Consider the following 23,135-nt stretch of genomic DNA (forward strand, 5'->3'; position numbering starts at 1 on the left):
GTCACTGCTGCCCGCCCCACATGTTCCAGCCACCTGAGGGGCCACCTTGCTCTGCCTAATATTAGGGCCGGCCCTAGATCCCATGAAACTTGACGGTCACACACTTTGACTTCAAGGAACGATGGGTCCCGTAGAACTATCTGTTTCTCTTTTGACCTGGGATCTAACAGGGCAAAAAGCATCTGTAGAAAAATCTGAACCAAGATGTTTCTTTGTGGCCCGGGTTCCTTCCCACTGATTAACACGAGGCATAATAGAAAGTTATTCCATGTCGTACACCATCCCTAATGAACCCGTTGTTGCTGAAAGTCCCCTCAGTTTCAGCAGTTTCAGCTGTATCGTTGATGCCTGCCATTTCTACAACAGAAGCCCCCTTTAGTGTGTTGGGATACCCAGAACACACCAACACAGTGTCTTGACCTACTTGTGCAGTTCTTTGGATGCGCATCATAGATTTTATCACCCCCTCCCCTGTCCTGCACATTGCAGAAGGGGAAGTGTATTGATTCCACAGTTGAGTTGCAAGAAGCTGTACCTGCCCAGTTGTTGTTGTTTTTGAAAAGGTGATGTTTAAATAGCTCCAAGGGTAAGCCATAAATAGGAGATAAGAAATTAAAAGTGAAAACGCATGCCTTGCCATCCCAGTGAGACAATTGCCTTCGGCGTGTATTGAATACAAGGTTAAGTTGTTACTGGGTATAAATAGATGTAGCGTTGTTGACGGGAAGTTATATATCTATATATACTGTATCTATATAAAGTATACATTTCTTTAGTGGTATTTAGACCAGGGACAGTTTATGCAGGGTACTGCAATTTGTTATTAGGCCACCAGTGCACTCCGTTTAGAATCTGTACATGGACTGTTGAATCAAGGGCATTTGAATAGGCTGTTCTTTGGAAATTCCATTGCAAACTGACGTGATTTTCATCTCTTGTTCTAATGTGCAGATTAGAACATAGTTACCCCTTGGATTTCATTCTTTGTGATGCAGTTCTCAGCTCAAAAAGAGAGAAATGCATCAACTTACATTTAAAATGTGTATTTTTTATATAAACTACATTTATAAATGTTTATTTTGTGAGGTGATGCATTCAGAAATATGTGTTTGAATTCTCATTTCAATGTGAAGGTCTGTCCAATTTTTTAAAAAATGCCATTTATTGAGCAGATTTGTGAATGAATATTTGCTAAAGTGACATGGGCTAGAAATAGATTGGCCTATCCCTAAGATGAAGTCTGGTGTGATTTTTTAAAAAAATACCTTTAGACCAGTAAACTGAGGATGTGAGAGTAAATCAAACAGTTCATGGAGTAATCAGAAGACGGGCAAAAAATGTAAAGTAATTTTGGTCCCTTTCAGCCCTCTGTTGGAACTTAATTTTTCATCCCAATTAAATTCTATTAGACTTTTCCCATTTCAGGATAAATCTTACTCTTCATGGCTTTTGACATTCAAATAGATAGTGTTTTCCCTTTGAGAGAATGAATGTTGCATCCCTTCTGCCATTTTACACATCTTTTTGCACGTGAAATCAGCACATATCCTGCTACCTACTGCTCCCAGATACATGGCTATTATGCCATCGCTGTGTTTCTGTTGTGATTCTGCAGGAGGATGGAGAAAGCATGGCATGTGGTGGTACTGGGTGCAGAATTCAGTTTCTTGAGAACATCATCTTTCTTTTCTTTTTTAAAAGTTTCTAGTCCTTATGAACATACCTTTCAAACTTTGCAGTCAGTGCTTGCTCAAATCTTAACAAGAGGGGTGACAATAATATTTTGAACGACTGACAGCAGAGTTTTAGCATTTTTCATAGCTCCTTATGCTCTCCTATGACTATCAAAAAGCCATAATAAATTATGCAAAATAATGCAATTTAGCCAAATTCACGTAATTTATAAAGGGCGCAGAATCCAGATGCTCTGGGTACAGAATCTTTGCTGCCAGGAAATTTAATGTTAATAAAGTGCACATAGCCCTGGGCTGGGTGCACCTTAAGCCCTTCTGGTATTAGCACATGTTAACTGTGCCATTATGTCCTATTTTAATTAGCCGTAAGGGTGTTTATCTTTTTTCTGGATTGTTCCCGGTAGCTGGGATTGAAAGCTCCCAACTGCATCTGTTAAATCTGGGAAGCAGTACTGTGTGTTCTGGCATGCTTACTTAGAAGCAGGTTCTAAGACCTTGTGGTAGGTGCTTCCAAAGATGGCGGCCGTCCTATACACAGTGAGCTGGGAGTAAGCCCACTGAGTTCCATAGGGTTTACTTTAGGGTAGTCATTGGACCATAAATGTGTATAGAATCACGGCTCCGTAGCTGCAGCGAGTCTTGATGTTTGTCAAGACTTCACATGCCACCTCCAACATTCTGAGAATTGTGTGGCTGCTATGCAATTGGTATAAATTCATCTGAGTATAACTTTCCTTCAGAAGCATGATAGATGTTGCATGATAATGCATACCGTCTAACATTTTAAGGTGAAAAACCAGGATGCCATCTTGTGGGGCGGTGACCTGCGCGAGATTGTAGCCCCCAAAATGGCTGCTGTGCTCTCTGTGTCATTTGGGTTGGACTACGACTTCTATCCAGCCTTAGCCAGTGTGGCCAATGATCAGGCATAATGGGAGTTTTATCAGGAGGACAGCACATTGGCTATCCGTGAGGTAAAACCTCTGGCCTAGCCCCTGTCCCCCTCTGTTCCTTTACTTCAGAGAAATCCCATCCAAGCCCAAGGCACAACTTCGTAGTAAGGGCGTTGTGGATTGGTGTGCATAAATAAGGCTATTTCTTTCGTTTGTTTATCAAAATAACAGAAAAGCAACAATACTGTGCAGATAAAAATAGATTTGGTTGTGGAATGTATTATTCATAATGAGCATGGGAACCTGTTTTTCCAGAAGAATTGGTCTGATTAAATCACTCACTTGTAGGGCCTCTAGTTGTGTGGGTTTTTGTTTTGCTTTGTTTTTGTCTTCAAAATCATTGAAAGTTTTTTTTTTAAAAAAAGCAAATGAACTTGGATATCCATATTTGGTAAAGCAGAAGAAAATAGCTGACTGATGGGTTATTCATTTTCCAGATTTTTTTGCAACTATGCAGTGCAAACGTGTCTATTAAAGATGGGGAAGTTGATTTTTTGAAAAATACATATGTATCTTCATTGCTTGGTCTACCGTCTGCAAAGGGGGGAAATCAAATTATTTTATATAACACTGCTTCTTACAGAGTTCCTTTAAGTGAAGTATGAAAGCTGTAGTGTAAGCTTTATAGGCCTATAAATATGTCATTATAGCTGGACTACATTTATATCCTCTGGATTGGTGTTTAAGCCAAGAAAATATGTCTCTGCAGGTTGGGGTTTTTTTTATTGAAACCCTTTGAGGCATACAACAAAATGTGTTTTAGGATAAGGTTATTAAAACAGCATTTTCATTTTTATTATTTTTTTGCAGTGGGCTCACTGTCAATTACACCACCACAAACTGTCTGTGGATAGGCAGTTATGAATGGCTTCATCGCCAAACATGCCTTTAGAAAAAGAAAAAAAAAGACAGAGGATTCAGAACTGAGGTGGTTAGGAAGAGGTGTAGGGGAATTACCTAATTTAGCTCTCAAGGGCTCGATTTATTGGGGTGCTGTAGTATAGCCAATTTAACCCCCCTTTGTGCCATTTGAACGCGTGCTGTGCCAAATATTTGTCTTGTGGTGTGTGTGTCCCCCCCCCCACTTTTGAATATTCTCCATGGGTTTACGAGAAGAGAAATTGAATTTGAACATTATGCTGGGGGAAAGAAAATTTTGGAGAAATTCTCAGGGGTGGGGTGTAGCTTTTGTTCTGTATAGCTTATTTTCAAGGTGGCCAAGGGGTCTTTTTGTAAATGACTTTTCTTTCATTCTGCAAAGCTTCTCTGCAGTGGCCAGTACTTCTCCAGCGATTTGTGCTTCCCTTAAAAAGAAAGTCGTTGACTGTACTGGTCTCGTCTCCCCCAAATAAAGGTTGAGAGGAAGACATTGCAGGGAAGCTTCTCCCGCTGGGGGCTTTTTAAGATCAGGAATTACAGGCAATTGGGAAGGCTGGAGAAACATCTGCTGGAAGTCTTCTGCCATCTCTCAAGAGCAAGAGAAGCCCAACCTGACATCCACCATGAGAAATAGGCATAAAAATCAAAGCCTCTTCCGTAGAGGAGGAAAACTTTCTAGAAATTTGATGGCTGATTTCGGCACAACAGCAGCTTAAACTCACATATTTGTTTGGTTTTCGTTTGAATGATTGAAAATTGTTACCTATGTGGGTTCAGACAAAAGTCCATGATATCTCTGGTTCAAAAGTAGAGGATATGTCTGCACCACAGTTTCTCTGGTATTTCAGCTTAAAAATGGTGTGAATCCTCTTGTGGAAAATGCACATTCCTCCTTCCCGCCCCCCTTTGAGGTACCCCCACACACACTGGTGTTGCAAACTGGGTTTCGTACTTTGTTTTATCCCGTGATGATTGCTCCGTCTGTATATGTAAAAGAGACAGAAAACCAGTTTTCAACATGTGAGCATATTCTGTATGTTGGTTTGGACATCATGGCAAAACAGCATCTCAGCGAAGTGTGGGCTATGCTTGCAGTCCAACGTCACAATTGGAAGTGGGATTCCAGTTCTCATTTGGAGAGCAAGCTCAAGCCATAGTTTGCTGGTTTTAATGTTATGGCAAACTATGGGTTGTCTAGGTTAGGAAATTCAGGGCACAGGCGGAACAAGGCTGATCCAATCACTAAAGTAGGATTCAGCTACCAGCTGTAAACTAACCCAGTATGTAAATTTATAGAGGTTGTCATTGTATCCAGGGCTATCACCGCACCCTTTTAGATATGGCTGTGAGGGTGTGCCTTTGATGTTGCACAGCAAATCATTAGATGTTAGTTTCTTACCTGTTAACTGGCTGTTGCTCTCACACACAAGACCAGGCCTATAAACAACCACTTAGCTACTCAATTGTGACAAGTATTTTTTTCATTAAAAATAAATAAATCATAAATTGAATGAACATTGGCTTAAATTATTCCTGTCATGCCACACGTACCTGACACCGAAATTTGTCTGCAAGCAGGTTAACACCTGCCTAAGCTGTGTGAAGTGGAATTGTTAGACCCTGCTCTGACCATGCTTTATAACTTTCTCTTTCTATTCTTGACCTCTCTTTAGAGTGATAAGAAAGCTAGAAGTGCAAAAAACAACCCTTCACCCATTATGTAAAATAGATTCCTAATAATGTATAAATAAATCGTAATATCCATGTTCTGTCTAATGATCAGTTGGAGTAAATTACTACTTTAATGAGTAGACTGATGGGTTGTTTCCTTAGCTGCAGATTTGAAAACTGGGTTTTTGAATTGAACAGTCGTTGGCAGTCTCCCTGGGTTTTACTGTTGGTGGCATTGTTCTCTTGCTCTCAGTAACAAGTTTTAAGCTGATTTTGCAGGCAATGGCTTAGTTAATTGTGAGAAGCTACTGTGTTTATTAAATGCCCTGACAACCATCACTCTATCAATACCTTAGGCTCTGTCCTTGAGGAAGGCTAACCCATTTGTTGTGCATTGAGCTTTCATAGTCTTGACTCTACTTTTTATAGGTTCTTGTCCACAGCATCTGAACCCGTCTGTGACACACTTGTTAGTTTTTAAGGTACCACAAAACTCCTTGGGTGTTTTGTCCCTCTTCTGAGATATTGTATATGCTTGTTTGTTTTAATCGCTGTAATTGTTTGTTGTAATTGTTTGATTGGTTTAAAGCGGAGCTGTTAAATTGAACTAATAGTTAACTATTTCCATAGTTTAATGAGCTGACTGCCCTTAGTTTTGCAAATTGAAACTGGCTTCTTTAATTGCTTTTTAATGTTCTCAGAAAACCATGTTTGCATAAGTATGTTTGTTTACTGCATTTTTTATTCCACCCTTTCTCCAGTGAGCTCATAGTGGCAGTTATGGGTCCTCCTCCCCCCTCGGCAGACTTGTAAAATAGATTATTTATGAATGTACTTCAGTTTATAATTTTTTTTTGTCATAGCATGCATGCTACTCAGTCCATACATTGTATCTTAAGTCCATTGATTTAAATATGTCTATTATGAGTATTGTCAACAGTTCCTTCTTTTGACCTTTTCTGAGAAAACAAATGGTACAATGGTACAAATGTCCCACTTCTAGACTTCACTAATAAACATGGTAGTGTATAAAAAGAGCTGCATGAAAGCAGCTGGCAGAAATGAAACAAATATAAAGCAACAGAACCCAATAAGCAGGGAACTAAAAAGCCTAATAAATCTCTCAATAGGGCCTCACTGGGTTCCAAAATGACATCAAGATGGGTGCCCAGTAAGCCTTCTTGGGGAGAGCACCTCTCCATCAATATACCACACCACAGAGTAAGCCTAGGCTGCTAGATAGTGTCTGACTGACCCAGTGCTCAGAGCATTTGTGCCTTGGGCCTAGCCCAAGCAACCCTCCTAATTATCTATGTGGTTTTAATAGTTTCATGTACCGATTTGTCGAGGTTTTTTTTTTGTGTGTGTGTGTGTGTGTGCGCACTAGTCTCTGATTCGGTGCCGGAGGCATCAACATTTGTCCTCCTTGTTGTTGTCTTTAGGACTTACAATGATTCTTTCATTTCTCCTTTATCACATTCCTTTTTCAATCTAAATCTTGTGGTTTAACTCAACACATTGATTTTCTGCTCAGCTGAATGTCTCCCATGGAGTTTGGTTCTTTCTTTGGGTGATTCACTGGTAAGTCATCCATTTTAAAATAACTTCTTTTCCTCCTCCCATTTAGCTCCCCCACCCCAATGTATTTTACTTTCTTTAGATTTTGTTACTGTTATCAAAACCGTCATCAAGTCTTGGTAGATCTGTGATGTCTTTTCACCAATTCTTTTGTAAAGGACTGTATACAAATAGAGCTGCTGTAATAATATGGATAGGAGTCGCTGGTTTCAATTTACTGGGGTTTTGTTTTTGTCTCATTTGGACTAATGTAGTGTGTTTGTTTTTAAAATGTTGCTTCACCTTGTATGCTATAGATATGTTTCTTCCACAATGGGGAGAATGCTGTTGGCACTTGGGTCTTGCTTGTGAGCTTCCCATAGGGATCTGGCCCCTGTGAGAACAGGATGCTGGACTAGGTAAGCCTTTGGCCTGATTCAGCCTGATACTCAGAATTCAGAATTTGTTTGGACTATAAATACCTCAGAGACCACCTTCTCTTTAAACTGCAGGTGCCTGTTTAATTGATTGTACCATCCATGCATCACGCTGAACAACAAATGTACATAAAAAGTCTTCTTGGTAGCTGCTCCACCATTTGTGGAGCTCATAGGCTTGAGTTTATGCTCCTGTCTTCTATTTGTCAAAGTCTGCGCCTGCATATAGGAGCTGTAAATGTTTCTTCTTTGGGTTGGCAGTCAATGGCTAGGATTAAACAGGTGTGGGGTACCTGAAATTTCACCAGATATTTTGTGTGTGTGTGTGTGTGTGTGTGTGTGTAATTGTTGCAACACTTAAGTTTTATGGGGAGATGTCTGTACATAGTAACATGGTAGACATGTGCTAGGCATCTGTGTCTCCTCCCCCCCTTTCTGCTTCAGTTTTTGTCTCCATTTTTCGCAGGCGACCTTGCTTATTCTACATCTCTTCATTCCGTTAAGTGTAACAGTCAGAATTCTATGGCATCAAGTTAATGCTATCATTCACTAAATGTGTTTGTAGCACGTAAGTCTGGACCTTGTAGATTAGCCCTGAAATCACAAGATGATGGTAGGACAACTTGGACATCTATGGAGGTCATAGTTCAGTAGGAGCACAAATACTTGCATGCAGAAGGTCTCAATTCCAATCCCTGGATGCCTTCAGTTAAAGGACCTTGGATAGCACTAGGCTATATACAATACAACATGAACCAAGTCCTTGACCCAATGATAGTGAAACTCCAAAGAAGCAGTTAACATTTGGTTTTATTATCTCTATAGGTTTCACCCAAGCACTATTTTCTGTCTTCTTATGAAGGTTAGTTAACTTTCCCCACCCCCAGATTTTTCAGGCCACAGCTGTACCTTCAAACCAAAGTGACTGGAAGGATTTGCCTGTGGTTTATGTTTGGCCATGTGCTCTTTGAATCCCCCTGGACTACTCAGTTGCCTAGTGAGAATTTTGGTGATTCAAGTACTGTTGATTTTTGGCTTCTCCAGGGATGCAATATTTCATGAGTTTCAACACCCATGGCAGTGGTAGTATATTTAAACCTGCTGAAAAATTTGCCCTTGACTGGCCCTAGATGGCCTCCTTATTGTCTTGTCTGAAGCCCCTTTTCAGTTTGTGATATAAAATCATTGAGGGAGAAAGTTCAGCCTACCATGTTTTGCTCATCAAGCTGAGCTCATCAAATTGATAGAGTCAGTATTTAATCTCCTGTTTTGACATCCTTCCAAACTGTTCCCGTCTGTAAATTACACAAGATACAAATTCTCGGTATGCTAATATTTTGTTTGCATTATCATTTATCTTGATTTAAAGTCTAACCTATTCCAAAGGCCTGGAGTTGGGAACAAAAGTATAAAGCCTGCAGCAAAACAGAGTAAAAGCCAAACACGTTAAGATACATTGAAAGTCCCTGACCCATAGCCAACACTTTTGTGATGGGGGCAGACTTAGTGGCATACTGGCATAGCATCATAAGCAATGCAAAATGGTGCAGCATAAATTCAAATGGTGTAATATGTTTAAATTGAAGTGATGAGCACACTATGTAATTAACTGATCTCTCCAAAATTCCTTAAAAGAGCATCATCAAGTTCATACCAGTCATCACACTGTCTTTGTACTCCTTGGTTGAAAATGTAAGAAGGTTGGAGCAAGTTTACTTCTTGCTGAGCAACTGGTTAGTTTACCACAAATAAAAGGACTAGAAACTTTAAAAAATAAAAATGGAAAATTCAGGGAATGGGCTTGGAATATTGGAGTGGACACCCCTCTGCCCCGCTGCACTTAGCTTTACCACCTCTGATATTTCAAGGAATGTAAATACACACCTGAATATATTGTTTTACCTTCTAGCTTGATTTAGATGGAGCTCTCAAGCTGCAATGTATTGCTATTGACTTATGCAGGACCTTCATTATATCCAATGTTTGTTTCGTTTCTACCCCTATAATTCAGTTTGTAGTTTCTAGGCTGTATATATATATATATGTTGTTGGACTAGAAAGAAGGCCATGATAAGCACTTTAAGCTTCATTGGTTTCAATGGGCCAGCTGGAGCATTTGGTTAGCCTTCTCCAGCTGAAATCAGTAAGATTTTAAAGTACACAACTTTGTCTGGATCGTGCCCTTAAATGTGAAACTACTTTTTTCTCTGTTGAAATACCTGTAAGAAAACTGGTTTTGCTTAAAGTATACTGGTAGGACAGAGGGTGTAATCCTCGTCATAAACTGAAGTTGATTGAATATTCCTGATTAAACAGGTATGTGAAATTGCCTAGTAGTCTTGTAATACCAGTATTGTACAATTATGCTTACAAACTTAACAGATGTAACATAAACGACTTTGAGAAATTGCAACCCACATGCATTAGCATAGCCCTGTTTCATTATAAAAATAGGGTAATAAAGCAAGTAATTAAAAGCTATTGGTGTTCTGTGAGCATATTTCTCAGATTTTAGTTGGTTTCCTCTCTTTGGTAACATCAAGATAACCTTACTATTACAGGGCTGTCTTGCAATAAATAACACTGCTTTATTTACTATCCTGTATATTAGTCCTTAATTGTCATTTGACCCTTCCTTGTCATGAGCTTGTCCTCCAATGATTTTGAAATGGTGTCAGAACTCCTGGTGTACATGTGGAATATTATGGGCTCTTGCTGTGGAAGTATTTATTTAAGACTTTTATATTTATTTAAACGAGTTCTTTGTTCCAGGGATAATTATTAATGACTACAGTAAAATGGATGAATAAGAACTGAGATGAAGAGCACAGGCTGACAGGAAAGCTAAACCAAACCTGGATTAGTGGACTTCCTTGCAAGACCAGTGTGTAGTAAATCACTGGTACAATATTATATTATATGAAGTCAAACAATGAGAACGTGCACTTTTAAAAAAAAGAACTGATTTGCTGGCAGGATCTGGTTGGGCAAGTTGTGATTGCGTAAACTTTGTTTACTAAGATCTGCTATTCTAAATGAATTCCTCCCTAATTTAATTTGCACAGCTAAGTTGCCTTTGCAACATGATAAAGAAATGCTTTTCTCATTTTGGGGTAATATAGAGGGGTCATTGATATGGTAATCCTAGCAAAACTGAACACAATCATGTTTACTTCTGAGTAGACACCACATAGATTGGACCTCCTAAAGAAGGAAGATACTTCCACAGCTCATGACATATAACTGCTGGAATTCTTGCATCAATATTTGTGGGGAAGTGAAATTGGGAAAGAGCCTAGTTACCAAAGAATGTGTCCTAACCATTTCTACCACCACCTTAAACTTTTAAATATGTATATCGCACTCCTGTTTTGCGATTGCCAGTTTAGTAACTTTGTGGGCACGTTGACAGCCAGAGCATTACATGTGGCTTGAGTAATGTGTCTGGATATGCTTTGTAAGCAGGTATTATTCTGACAGTGTTCCAAAGGCCATCTTCAATTTGTCTGTGCTCAACTTTGTTACGCTGTGAAAGGCGCGGGGGGGGGGGAGAGAAAAAGGTAATTCAGCAGAGCATTGCGCTGTCGGCTAGAGACATCACACTTCAGAATATAAATATTGCTGAGGACAAATGAATCATTAACAGAACAGGAGCATGAAATATCTGATGAATGAACTCCAGGAACCTGCATTGGAATAAATTTAATATCTCTAGGCAGCACCATAATATACAAAGCATCCATGCTATTTCCACATATGTTAGGTTAGGTGTGTGTATATGTGTGTGTGTGTACACACACACACACACACAGAGAGAGAGAGAGAGAGAGAGAGAGAGAGAGAGAGTGTATTTATCTCATGACCTATAACTGTGAATTTATAAGTGCATACAAGGAGAGGGATTTGATGGCGTAATAAGCCATGAGATGATAAATTCTTAATTTTACCAGTATCAGGAGATATATTTACAGCTTTATTCGAAGTCATATCTTACGGCTCAGAGAGGAAGCATGAGTGTGGCTATTGTCCTTTATAGGCTTGTGAATCCTATTAGCGAAAAAAGGGGAGGTATTGATGATACACTAGTAGTACTGCTCCATATTACATAGATTTTATAATAAATTACATGCACACACACACACACACACACACACACACACACACAGAGGGAGAACCGCTTTCCTTTCCTGTGTCTTCTTTTTTCCTTTGACTGATGCTGGTGAAAGGAACAGAGGGATAGTTTGACGATGCATCTGTTGATTTTCTCCAGCATTTATAACTCGCTGCCTTAGTATCTTTTCACACTTTATTACAGAACAGCAGAACTGGCGAAACTTGAATGTTCTAGTCCTAGTTCTTTCCCTCCAAGTACAGATAAACACGTTTAAAACAAAAACATGTTTTTAAATCTCATGGGGAAATCAGCAACCATTAGGATTTTTATAGCAAGAGTGGGACTTTGCGGAAGTGCTTTTGTCAAACTGAACAGGGCAGTACATATAGGGCAATGTCTGTTATTAACACAGGGAAATTGGGGGGGGGGGAGGTCCGGAGCATGTGCAAGTTGCAGAAGGCTTGTGCTAGTTTCAATCCACCAAGCCAAACCCACCAGCCTACCAGGGGCTCAGTAGCTATGAAAAGCCCTGCTGGATCAGCCCTCTCGCCTAGCATCCTTCCCCCCCCCCCACAGCGGCAAACCTATAGGGACTGTATAAACTGGAAATGAAGGCAGTAGCAATCTCCCTCTCTCATTCTCCAACAGCCATTATTCAGACTATTGATATCCAGTTTTCAACCCTGGAAAAATGAATGGATCCTATGTAATCTTGCGATGGTGCTAGGAGGAGCACATATTGTGTGGGATGGGTGGGGTGAGTATATTATCCCTCTCTGGGCTCTAGTAATTTGTTTGTTCGAATACAGAAACTAAAAATACCTTTATTCCGCAATGTGAGCATAGTTACATATTTATACTAGCATCTGGCCTGAGGAACTGAATACTCCATTCTTTAAATAGCTTCACTCGAGTGCTCAAATACTTTCAGACTAGAACATTACCCTACAGTCATACACCTTGTTTACATATCCACATTAAAAAGCCAGTAAGAAAAACTTCAAAATGCAAAGCGATAGGATTTTTGTTGTGTGTGTTTTGCTAAAAAATAATAATAAATAAAATCCTCCTAATGTAGTGTTTTGAAGTTCCTTTTTGTTTATTCTATTTATGACTTTCTGGGTACATAGTTTATTACGATGAATACCATGTTTCAGACAAGGAGGAAATTCTTTGAGGGAAGTATATGCAATTCCAGATGCTCAACAAATGATACAAATGCAAACCATTGTGTGCCTGAGCTCAGCCAATGCCTTTGGCCTTCGCATGATATGCCTTTGGGTGGTGGATAACTTTTGTTATCCACCCGGGAGAAATAATGGCTAGACCACATAAAGAAAAGCGTTAATGTAATATCCTAAATGGGTAAACATTATAAACAGGTGGCTAATGATTAGCTGTTTCAGTCCAAAGGGACAAAGTATCTTTTTAAAAAAAGGTCTTATGATCCTTGCCCAGCTTTCTTCCAAAGGAGCTATAATTTCCAAGTAGTATATTAGGAACTTCCAGTGAATTTGGAAACACTGAACTTTCCAGATTTAAAACACAGACCTAGTTAATGTCATGTAGGACCGGGGATCAAGAAGTACAGGCACCCTGTTAACTAGTTAATTTAATGACTACTTTTTAAAATGTGATTTTAATCAGATCTGTCCTTATAAAAGGGTGTGTGTTGACAGCATAAAGCCTTGTGAGGCTAGATGCATCTGTAAAGAGACTGAATCAACATGTTAAGCTCTCTGTGCAAATTAACCCCCAAGGATGGTTTGTTTGTTGGTTTGTTTGTTTGCTTGCTTGTTTGTTTTCTATGCCACCCTTCACCCAAAGATTGCAGGATGGTTTACAATATAAAAACACAAAAATATATAGCATAATCACAAACAAAAACAATACCCCCCATGGTTTAAAAGGCCATAGATTGTTTAATTAATCAAAGGTGCCAGGCGAGCCTCCCTGGGGAGAGCATTCCACAAGCAGACGGATGACCAGGAAAATTCAAACATCCAACTTCAAGAGCAGATTCGTGCAACCATTTTTGATCTATGACGCTTTCAGCTGTGATGCAGTATCCTGCAGCAGACATATTTGGGAGCATCCAATGGGCTTGCATGTTCCTCCTGTGCGTCTTCCAGGGGCATCCTGCCCTTTGATTTCTGAAGATTACCATGACAGCTGCACTGCTGTTTTAACTCATAATAGTTAGCACCAAGCTTTGCTAACCTGTAAATATAGGGATGAGTCTGGCTGGGTTGTTCTTATCCCTTACTACATCCTTTGCCTTCTTCATCGTACATCCCCTTTGGTTAAGTCTTCCTCTCAAACAACATGACTGATCATTATTCCTGATCCACATCTTGTGTTGTCAGTGGAACAAAGTATTTTCAACATTTCATTATTTTAAATTCTCTGAAGCTTTTAAGTTATCAGGATATGAAAGGGGGCACTTTTCAAATATTGGGAGGCCCCCTATGTTCAACTGCATAGATTTAAAAATTTCACAACTACAGTAGTAGTATTTTGCCCATATTTAACAAATGCTTGTTCTTGCTGACTTTGTAAATTACTGATAATATTTTCTACAGTTATCTCCATAACTGAGAAAGGGAATTCCCATATCGGGGGGTGGGGGAGCCCATATGAGAGAGAAGGAGGCCACAGGGTTCGGAGCCTATAAGACTTCTGGAACTGAGTCGTCAAAATACTGCATCCATGTTGTGGACCAATGTGAATTTGAATATGCAAGAAGTGCTTGTGTAAATCTACTCGATAAGATCCTGACATGGCACAGAGGGAAGCAAAATCGCAGCAAAATTATTACTTGTTTTCATTTTTGGCCACGTTTAGGGTTCGCTGTGAGTCAAAGAGAGAATTTATAACTCCCATGTAACCCACAGAGTGTATCAATACAGTGGTACCTCAGGTTACGGACACTTCAGGTTACAGACTCCGCTAACCCAGAAATAGTACCTCAGGTTCAGAACTTTGCTTCAGGATGAGAACAGAAATTGTGCGGTGGTGGAGCGGCGGCAGAGGGAGGCCCCATTAGCTAAAGTGGTACCTCAGGTTAAGAACAGTTTCAGGTTAAGAACGGACCTCCGGAACGAATTAAGTTCTTAACCAGAGGTACCACTGTACTACAAATTTAAATTATTTTAAAATTCATTTCCTTGCCCCAGGGAAACCTGGAAACCTTAACTCTTGGAGGGGTATGTGTGTCTAATAATCTTTGACACAGTTGGCAGTACTTCCATCAGTACTTGGAATTCTTGGGGATGAGGGGAGCCATGAATGAAATTGATACATTTGTATAGTCGATAGGCCTACGGTGAGCTTAATACTACCGATAACAAGGCGCAAAGTCTGTAATATCAGAGATAGCCAGCAGCATAGACTGTGAACACCTTCCTTTGCAGGACTTAATAGCCAGAGATAGCATGGTACTGGGTGTATTTGGCTGGGTGAATCATTCCGTCAGTGGTTTGACACTTTCGCAACAGTCTCTGTGGCTATATCCTTGGCTCATAATGAACAGCTTTGGAGTGTGGGTGTGCACACATCTGACAGAAGCCAACCTTACCACTGGTATACTTGTAGCATCAAAGCCCTTGCCTGAAATGGTTATGATACCAAAGTGGATCAGTAATAGTGTTTGTACTCCTAGTCCTAACTGAACAATTATTGTTTAATGTTGCCTTTGGGACATCCAAAGGGCTGGCACAACTGCCGTTCATTGCTTGACGAACTTGAAAGGGGAACTGTTTTTGGGGAGCGGGGAGTAATAGTGTGTGGGTGTGCTGATTGATTTTTGTAAACAAGTCACTTCTACTTTCTAGGAAAACACAGCAATTAATTCTCTTGGGAAAAGAGAGAGATGATTGTAACAACAGTACTTTTCAGCTAGGTTGCCTGACATGCCCAGAACATGTAAACATGGTGAGTGGGCATGTCAAAGGCTGTTCTGCATACCTGATCTAGCAGGTAATAATAATTCCAAATATTTAGAAGTCATCTAGGCGGCAAGGGTTTTGGGGTTGGGCACGTACCAGGGTTTTGCTCCAAGTACTTGACTAGGGAGGAAATGATTTGCGGGAAATTTTCTGTCCTTTCCATCACTCAGGCTTAGAATATAAGCAGCTTCAAGGTGCCTCCTACCCATGCATGTAATTTCATAAGCACTACCCGGCATAAGACCCATTTCTACAAAGAGCTGACTTCCTCATTTTTGGCAAACAATGCCTAGCTGTTATAGGAAGCTCTGGAAAGAACTTTACAGGAAGAATCAAGATCACACTATTTCACTGTAATGCATAGCCATTTTTATACACTTCACTTCCCTCTACAGCCCTTGCAGATACTGCCTTCTTAACCCTTGGATCCACTATTAGTGATGCATTTACATGTCACTGGTTTATGCTAAATTGTGGAATTCCCTCCCCACTTCTAGCAATTTCATTGTATAGTTTCCACCATTTGGTGAAGCTTCACCTCTTACCCAGGCCTTTGACCCCGATGCAGTCACACCTCGGGTTGAAGTCGCTTCAGGTTAAGGCTTTTCGGGTTGCACCCTGCAGCGACCTGGAAGTAACGGAGTGCATTACTTCCGGGTTTCGCTGCTTGCGCATGCGCAGATGCTCAAAATGACATCACGTGCATGTGCGGAAGCAGCGAATCGCGACCTGCGCACGTGCAGACGCGTGTTGCGTTCACTTCAGTATGCGAAGGGGGCTCCAGAATGGATCCTGTTCGCATCCAGAGATACCACTGTATATATGACCCTCCCTATTCCCCTGGTGGTGAATTTTAAAATCTGATTTTAATATTGTATTTTTATATTGTTGTAACCTACTCGGGGACCTTGTGGTGAAGGGTCAGTGAGAAATGATTATCACCATCATCATTGCTGGCTCAGACCATCTAGTTGAGTATGGTCTACTCTGAGTGACAGCAGCTATCTGAGTTCGAAGGAACAGGTCTTTCCTAGCCCAACTGCCTGAGATCCTTTTAACTGGAGATTTCAGAGACTGAGCCAGGACCTTCTGCTACAAAGCAAGGGCTCTACCACTCAGATATGTTGAAAGGACCCAAATAGATTGTGTAATCAAAATCAGTATGTAGCTTGTCTACAATTTCACTTGCATTTGGGGGAGGAGGTAGCAAGTGATTTTATCTTATCACCTTGTGAGATTGTGTCCGCATTTAGTAATACACCTGGACCGCTTGTAAACCATTAGGTTTAGCGCTATTGAAGTGACCCAGCTAATTGTGAGAGTCCCAACCACAAAATTGGTCCTTGTGCATGGTGCTGGGTAATTTAAATGATACCCAAGCTACTTGGAGTTGTTCACACAAAAGTGATACACAACTAGGACCTCTTCGCCCAAGCCTTTGGCTAATTGAAGAATTCAAAACTGTTATGCAGGTGGCTATTGCTTTCTATTTGTATTATGTCATGTATTGTTGTGTAAATGAAGGGTGGTATAGAAATGTAATGTTAAAATCAGTAGTTGGATTTCTGTGTAACACTCTGGTGTAATGTCCATGAAATCCACAATCTGTCCTGGAAAAATACATTTCCAGTCCCAGACCTCTATCTGGGAGAACAGATGGCACCTATGTCTACCCCTGATCTTTCAAGGAAGGTGAATTCCTCCCTGAATTTACTGCAAGGTGAATTCAAACTGAGTAACTAACCAAACTTTTCCCCCCTCAAAAAAACCAAAACACAGTTGAATTCTGAACCAGACCAATCTAGACAAAGGAAATGTTATTTTAGTGAAGATTAAATTTATGTCTGAGATATAGAAAGATTATTGTGTCTGCTTCAGATGTAATTTCATGCCTGAGAATTTACATTGTAGGAAAACTGGTCTGGATCACATTAGCCAGGGTCCTGTTTTGCTGTCAGTTTAATTAAATGGAAACTGCTGGCAAGGAGACGGCAATAGGTTTATAGAGGCAATGCTATTTTGTACGTTAGAACAGAAGAAGAGAATGCTCAGGTCTTCCAGTTCAAAAAGGACACAAAAACAGAACTGGTGATTCACCCTTGTTTACAGTGATCTTAGTGGTGTTAACGCCAGTTAACACATTTAATACACAGAATGCTATGCTGTGTGCAACAGGAGAGCACTTCCAAGTTTTGAAAGCCTTGACCTCCAACAAAGAGGCTATTACCTCTTCCTTTCTTCCTTTTAAAAAGTTTTTTTTTCCAGAGAGCCCGCTGATCTTCAAAAGTATATCCTTTTCCTTTTCTGTTTTATGTGAATATAGGTTGACGCGCTGTGTAAATTGTGTTCTTTCTCCTTACTGCAATGTTTGTCACCAAGCCCACAACACATGAACGAAATCCTCTATAATCAGGAACAGCGATTTATCTGTTAACTGTGTTTGGCCTCCTGCCTTTTGGCTTTGATTTTTGGGAGAAGTATATTTGGTTAACTTATAAAGGCAAAAAGCACAAAATTCACTTGTAGGAAAATCAGGGGCGGGTGGAAGTGGGGGAACAGAGAGAAAAACATGTTTTCTTTCTCTCCCCTCCCTTCTCAGTTCTGTTTATTATGACATTTTGTGCTGTACGTCCTGCAGTATTTCTCAAGTGGAGTGAAGTACAGGAATCCAGACCTGCTCTTCAAATCTGACTCTGCTCCATATGACTCAGAAGTGTGACTGAAAATGAATGTTTATGTCTGTCGATAGTAGCTCTCTTTCTATGCAGCCTAAAATTACATCAAGCAATTTATGTTCCAGTCCTGTTTATAGAGCTGACTTGTATTTTTGCTGAACTTGAGATTTGTTTTTTAAACTTTGTGGAAATTTTCAACAAAACCCATGAACTCAGAGGTGACCTAAAAACAGGAACATTTGGGCTTTTCTCCCAGTTCGTTAAAGTTGTGCAAAGAAAATTTGAAAGAGAAAAAAAAATTATATCCCTCACCGGCCCCTTAACACATTTAAATATTGGTTCTTTGCCCTTACCCATACATACCCTCTCTAGTGCAAGTGGTTCATTACACTGACATCTTCCTGTTTGCATAAGTTAAAGAACTGAGGAAATGATGTCATAAAAGTGAAAGTTGAGCAACTAAGAGCGAAATATATTTTTTTAGTCATAGCATTTTTCTTTCAGTTGTCTTCTTTCTTTCTTTCTTTCTTTCTTTCTTTCTTTCTTTCTTTCTTTCTTTCATTTAATGGTAACACGCCTTGAATGTGATCTTACCCCCTCCCCCAAATTTTTTGACACCCACCCAATGTTGATACATGAGAGCTACTGATCAAATATGCATCCAAAGACTGATCCAAAGCCAGCAGATATGACTGGCAAGATGGTAGTACAGTCGTACCTTGGAAGTTGAACGGAATCCGTTCTGGAAGTCCATTCAACTTCCAAAATGTTTGGAAACCAAAGCACAGCTTCTAATTGACTGGCAGATGTCCGGCTTCCAAAAATCATTCGAAAACCAGAACACTCGCTTCCGGATTTCGATCATTCAGGAGCTGATTTATTCAGGAGCCAAGGCGTCCGAGATCCAAGGTACAACTGTACCATGAAACATGAGAGAAAGAAGTGGTTTGGGTGTGATGCCAGATTATGGTTTGGCATTATGTAAACAAGGTTTAGTTGAACTTTTGGGCTCCCCACTCCCTGCTTTCTTGGTTTGATGCAGACCAGAGTTTCCCATTTTGTTCAAGTAAGCAAACTATGATTTGTCTCCAACCAAGAAAGCAGAGACGGAATTCCTGTGATGGAGAGGAGGGTGGTGGCATGCAACCAAACCTGACTCACATAACCATGGTTTGTTGTTCTATCTAGACTCCATGACTCCATCCTTCTCATTATTAAGTCTTTGTAGTTGAGAATATGTGTAAATGTAGGTTTTCTGCCTGATAACAGAATGCTGTTGACTTCCATTGGAGAGAGACCACTGAGAGTGCTTAACTCTTCCACATTGAAATGTGTGCTTGGCTTTGGGTGAATTGTGCCCAGGGTTTCAATTTAATTTTCACTTTTAAAATTTAAATTAGGGAGAGTTCTTTGTCTTTCATGTCTAGAATGAGGAACTGACCTTCTAAATGGGGAACATTCAAAGGCCTTTGAAATTAGTTTTAGATCTGGGATATCTTAGACCGTAAGGTTAAACGGAAGAATTAAAGCTTGTTCTCGCTGTTCTGCGACACCAGGTGATTACTTGCAGGTGTGAGAAAGTCATGTTACACCACAGGCAGAGCTTTGGGGTCTCATGTAAATCATACGTGAGTTCACACATTCAGCCCGAGATTCATTGATTGATGAGGATCAAATGATGTTCATGTACATTTGGATTAGTTTTTTCTTGTTACTTTGGGTGGCTGCAATGTAAAGTTGGTTTAGCTAACTGAGTAACTCTTTTTCATTACATTCAGAAAAGTATCCAAGTGTTTTTTGGATCTCCTATCCTCTCAGAATGATCACTTGACCATGACTTAAGAGACCCAATGTATCTCATGATCAAAATCTGACTTTTACAATTGACTGGAAACCAAGTCCCTTAAGAGGTTTTATTATGATTGTGGTTATTTTGCTATGTTCACGAACCTTGGCCCCTTCTTTGCAAGACCAGCCCCATTCACATATAGATGTAGTGTGAATAAAGTTATTGTGTTCCTCCTTAACTCAGTTGGTAGAACACGAGATTATTAATCTCAGGGTCATGGACTCGAGCTCTACATTGGGCAAAATATTCCTGCATTGCATGGGTTGGACTAGATGACCCTTGTGGTCCCTTCTAACTCTACAAATTCTATTATTCCCTTTGTCCCTGAGCAACTGATGGATAATGGGAGGAGTGTACATTTTCAAAAATCTCCTGCACTTCCTGTGTCCCTCTTTGCCATTTCCCATGATGTTTTTGCATTAGGGGATCTGTTTGAGTCAGGGTTTAGCACAGAGAGTCATTGTTAAACCACTGTCTGGAGTATGTGAATTAAGAATGAAGCATAACTTACCCGCTGAGCATATGCAGAGTGCATTTTTCTCAGACTATGCAACCATAGCATGTCCTTGAATATTGTGTGCCTGGGAGCCAGGATTCCATGAGATGTGGACAGGGTTTAAATCTGTCACTTGTTGTGTGGAGAGGGGTGTGTGAGTTTTGGTGAGATTAATAAATGTTCCTTGTCTTTCATGCCTAGACTTTAAAATGAGGAACTGACTCCTTCTGAATGAGGAACATTCAGAGGCCTTGAAAATTAGTTTTAGATCGGGGATATCCTTGACAGTGAGGTCAAACTTGAGAATTAATTACTGCTCTCACTGTTCTGCTTTTGCCCTACCTGCTTTGGAACATATGCAGATCCCCCCCCCCCAAAAAAAGTTGGCTTCATGACATTGCAATATTTTCATGGCAGAAGACATTCTTTTAAACTGTCTCTGCCACATTTTAAATGTTCTGTGTTACCTTCAACATTTGAGTGATTACAGTGGTACCTCGGGTTAAGAACTTAATTTGTTCTGGAGGTCCGTTCTTAACCTGAAACTGTTCTTAACCTGAAGCACCACTTTAGCTAATGGGGCCTCCTGCTGCTGCGCCGCCGCCGCCGGAACACGATTTCTGTTCTCATCCTGAAGCAAAGTTCTTAACCTGAAGCACTATTTCTGGGTTAGTGGAGTCTGTAACCTGAAGCGTATGTAACCTGAAGCGTATGTAACCCGGGCTACCACTGTATTAAAAATGAGTTGATTTAAATGGCCTTGATGAAACTTGTATGCCTTGAGAAAGAGCTACCCTAAAAACATGTTGGATTAAAATATGTTGTCTTTGCTTTCTTTTTAACCTACACAGCTAGGGTCCTCCAGCTTACATATCCTCAGGCAGTTTTTAATTGCTGACCCTTGCCTTCAAATATCAGATGCTTTACTAAGAAAGGAGAAATGATTTCTTAGTCATAATGGCGCTGAGAATCTCTGCCAATAGAACGATTTAGTCTCTGAACACTGAAGTGTCATATTTTGTTCAGCTAGTTTATTTTAATTTTTTTTGTTTCCCACTTCATGACAAATACCAATAGTGATTTACGGAACTTCAAAGCCATGGGACATTAAAACAAAGCATGCTCAGTATATTGTTTCTGGCATTATCCAATTATCCAATTGAAATTAAGCTTGTAATAATAGTGTAACTGAAATATCCATCTTTTGCAATTGGAATTAATGAAGACTCTCTCTCTGCCACCATGCTTAAGCCTCCATTTTGGCTCACTTATGTCTACTTTGCCCTTTTTTTCCACACAAGGAATGCAAGTAAAATATACCCCTGAAATAGCTGGCAAGGCTGTACAAAAGGACAATTTTGACAGCGGATAGAACACAGTGAAACAGAAGCCAAGGTGCAGCTAACTTTTAGCATGCTTACAGTCCATTAATCTTCGTGGGAGATGTACATGCTTAACGCTTTCCATATTGAAATTAATGTAATTTATGCATGCTGAATTTAGCTGAATCAACGTGCAGAGTGATTATCTTCACCAGAAAATGGAAGACTTCTAAAATGTTGCCGCATTCCTACTGCTGTACTCAAGACTTACTGACATCAATACGGTGCAAGTAATGTTGCCATATGTCCTCTTTTTTCCAGGACACATATGTCCTCTTTTTCATGGGTAGGGCCATCATAGCGATCCATAGTTAAAAGTAGAAGTCACCAAATGTGTCCGCTTTTTTTGCGCTTCAAAATATGGCAACCCTAGACATGCGCCACAAAACTGGTGATCCCTGATGTGGCTGTATGTCCCCATACACATCAAATTGCACATTGACCCAATTCAGTGGGCACTGGTGTCAGGGAAAGAAACAGTACAGCTCAGGAGGCCAGGCCTAGTGAGTCCACAGCAACTGTTCTCAGTAGATCTTGCCCCTATGAGACAGATGTGAGGACTTAAGGTTCCCGCCTTCCCACAGCTCCCTAAGTCTCCTCCTCCCCTGGTTCTTTCCCAAGCAATCTGAACGCTGATGCTTTGTTTGTCTGCTCCAACCACTTCATACCTCTGTGGGTTCCAGGAGACCAATGGGGAGAGGAGCTGGTTATAGCAGGAGGAGGACAATCCCTGGCTTCTTCAGCAGCCTGACTGATCTCTGCCTCTTGGCCCCCCTCCTTGCCAGCTTCTGCCTCTGATTCTAGACTGCTCTCTGCCCCAGCCTCTTCCTGCTCACTAAGCTGTTCCCTCTCCAGCTTCTGGCATCATCTCCCTCTGACCACACATCATCGTCCCACCACCAATCGCCTAGCTCTGAGCCTTCATCCCTTGAGGGTTCCCCAGGGGATGCTCCCACCACTTACCCGTATGCAGCCAGTCCATGACACTTGGCGAGCATCACCTTATACAAGGTGAGGCAAATTGAGATGCACGTCTGCCTCAACGATGCATGTACAGTAGAAGGCATGAACAGATAGATCTCTTTTTCTGGATGAGGGCAATTAGAATTTTATTCCAAAGACTGCATTGACATTAAATTCTGATTTATTAATTAAAGGTTACCTATAATTAGAATAGCAGTTTTGGAAAAGCAATGAAAATATATAACCAAACAAAGGACATTTCTCGCTCAAAGCGTAGCAGCGCAATTAATCGCCTTTATTACGTTTCTACCCTTTAGAGTTTATCATTTTGTTTGTTTGCTCGTAAATTGGGGGCAGCTTCTTCTCCCTCTGGACTGTTGCAGTTCTGCACAGTCAGTAGGTTTGCACCATGAAATGATAAAGATCATTCTTTTAATTTCATTGCTATCCGACAGGAGATATATATTCAAACCTTTCTGGAGCAGGCTTTGAAAAGAAAGAGAAAAAGTGGACTGGCT

General features: G+C 40.4%; 1 protein-coding gene across 4 annotated transcripts in view; it reads left to right on the plus strand.

Annotated features, from left to right (window-relative positions):
* Positions 1 to 23,135, plus strand: part of ARID5B (AT-rich interaction domain 5B) — a 187,535-nt gene that overhangs the window by 43,550 nt on the left and 120,850 nt on the right. Inside the window, exon 1 of one of the 4 annotated variants that reach the window (XM_079975581.1) lies at positions 6,759 to 6,778. The exons of the other annotated variants lie outside the window; for them this stretch is intronic. The gene's annotated coding sequence lies outside the window, so the exon portion shown is untranslated. Of the gene's footprint in view, positions 1 to 6,758; positions 6,779 to 23,135 lie in introns of those variants that run through there. 4 annotated transcript variants of the gene reach the window in all.

Source organism: Podarcis cretensis (assembly GCF_951804945.1).
Source record: "Podarcis cretensis genome assembly, chromosome: 5".
NCBI lineage: Eukaryota > Metazoa > Chordata > Lepidosauria > Squamata > Lacertidae > Podarcis > Podarcis cretensis.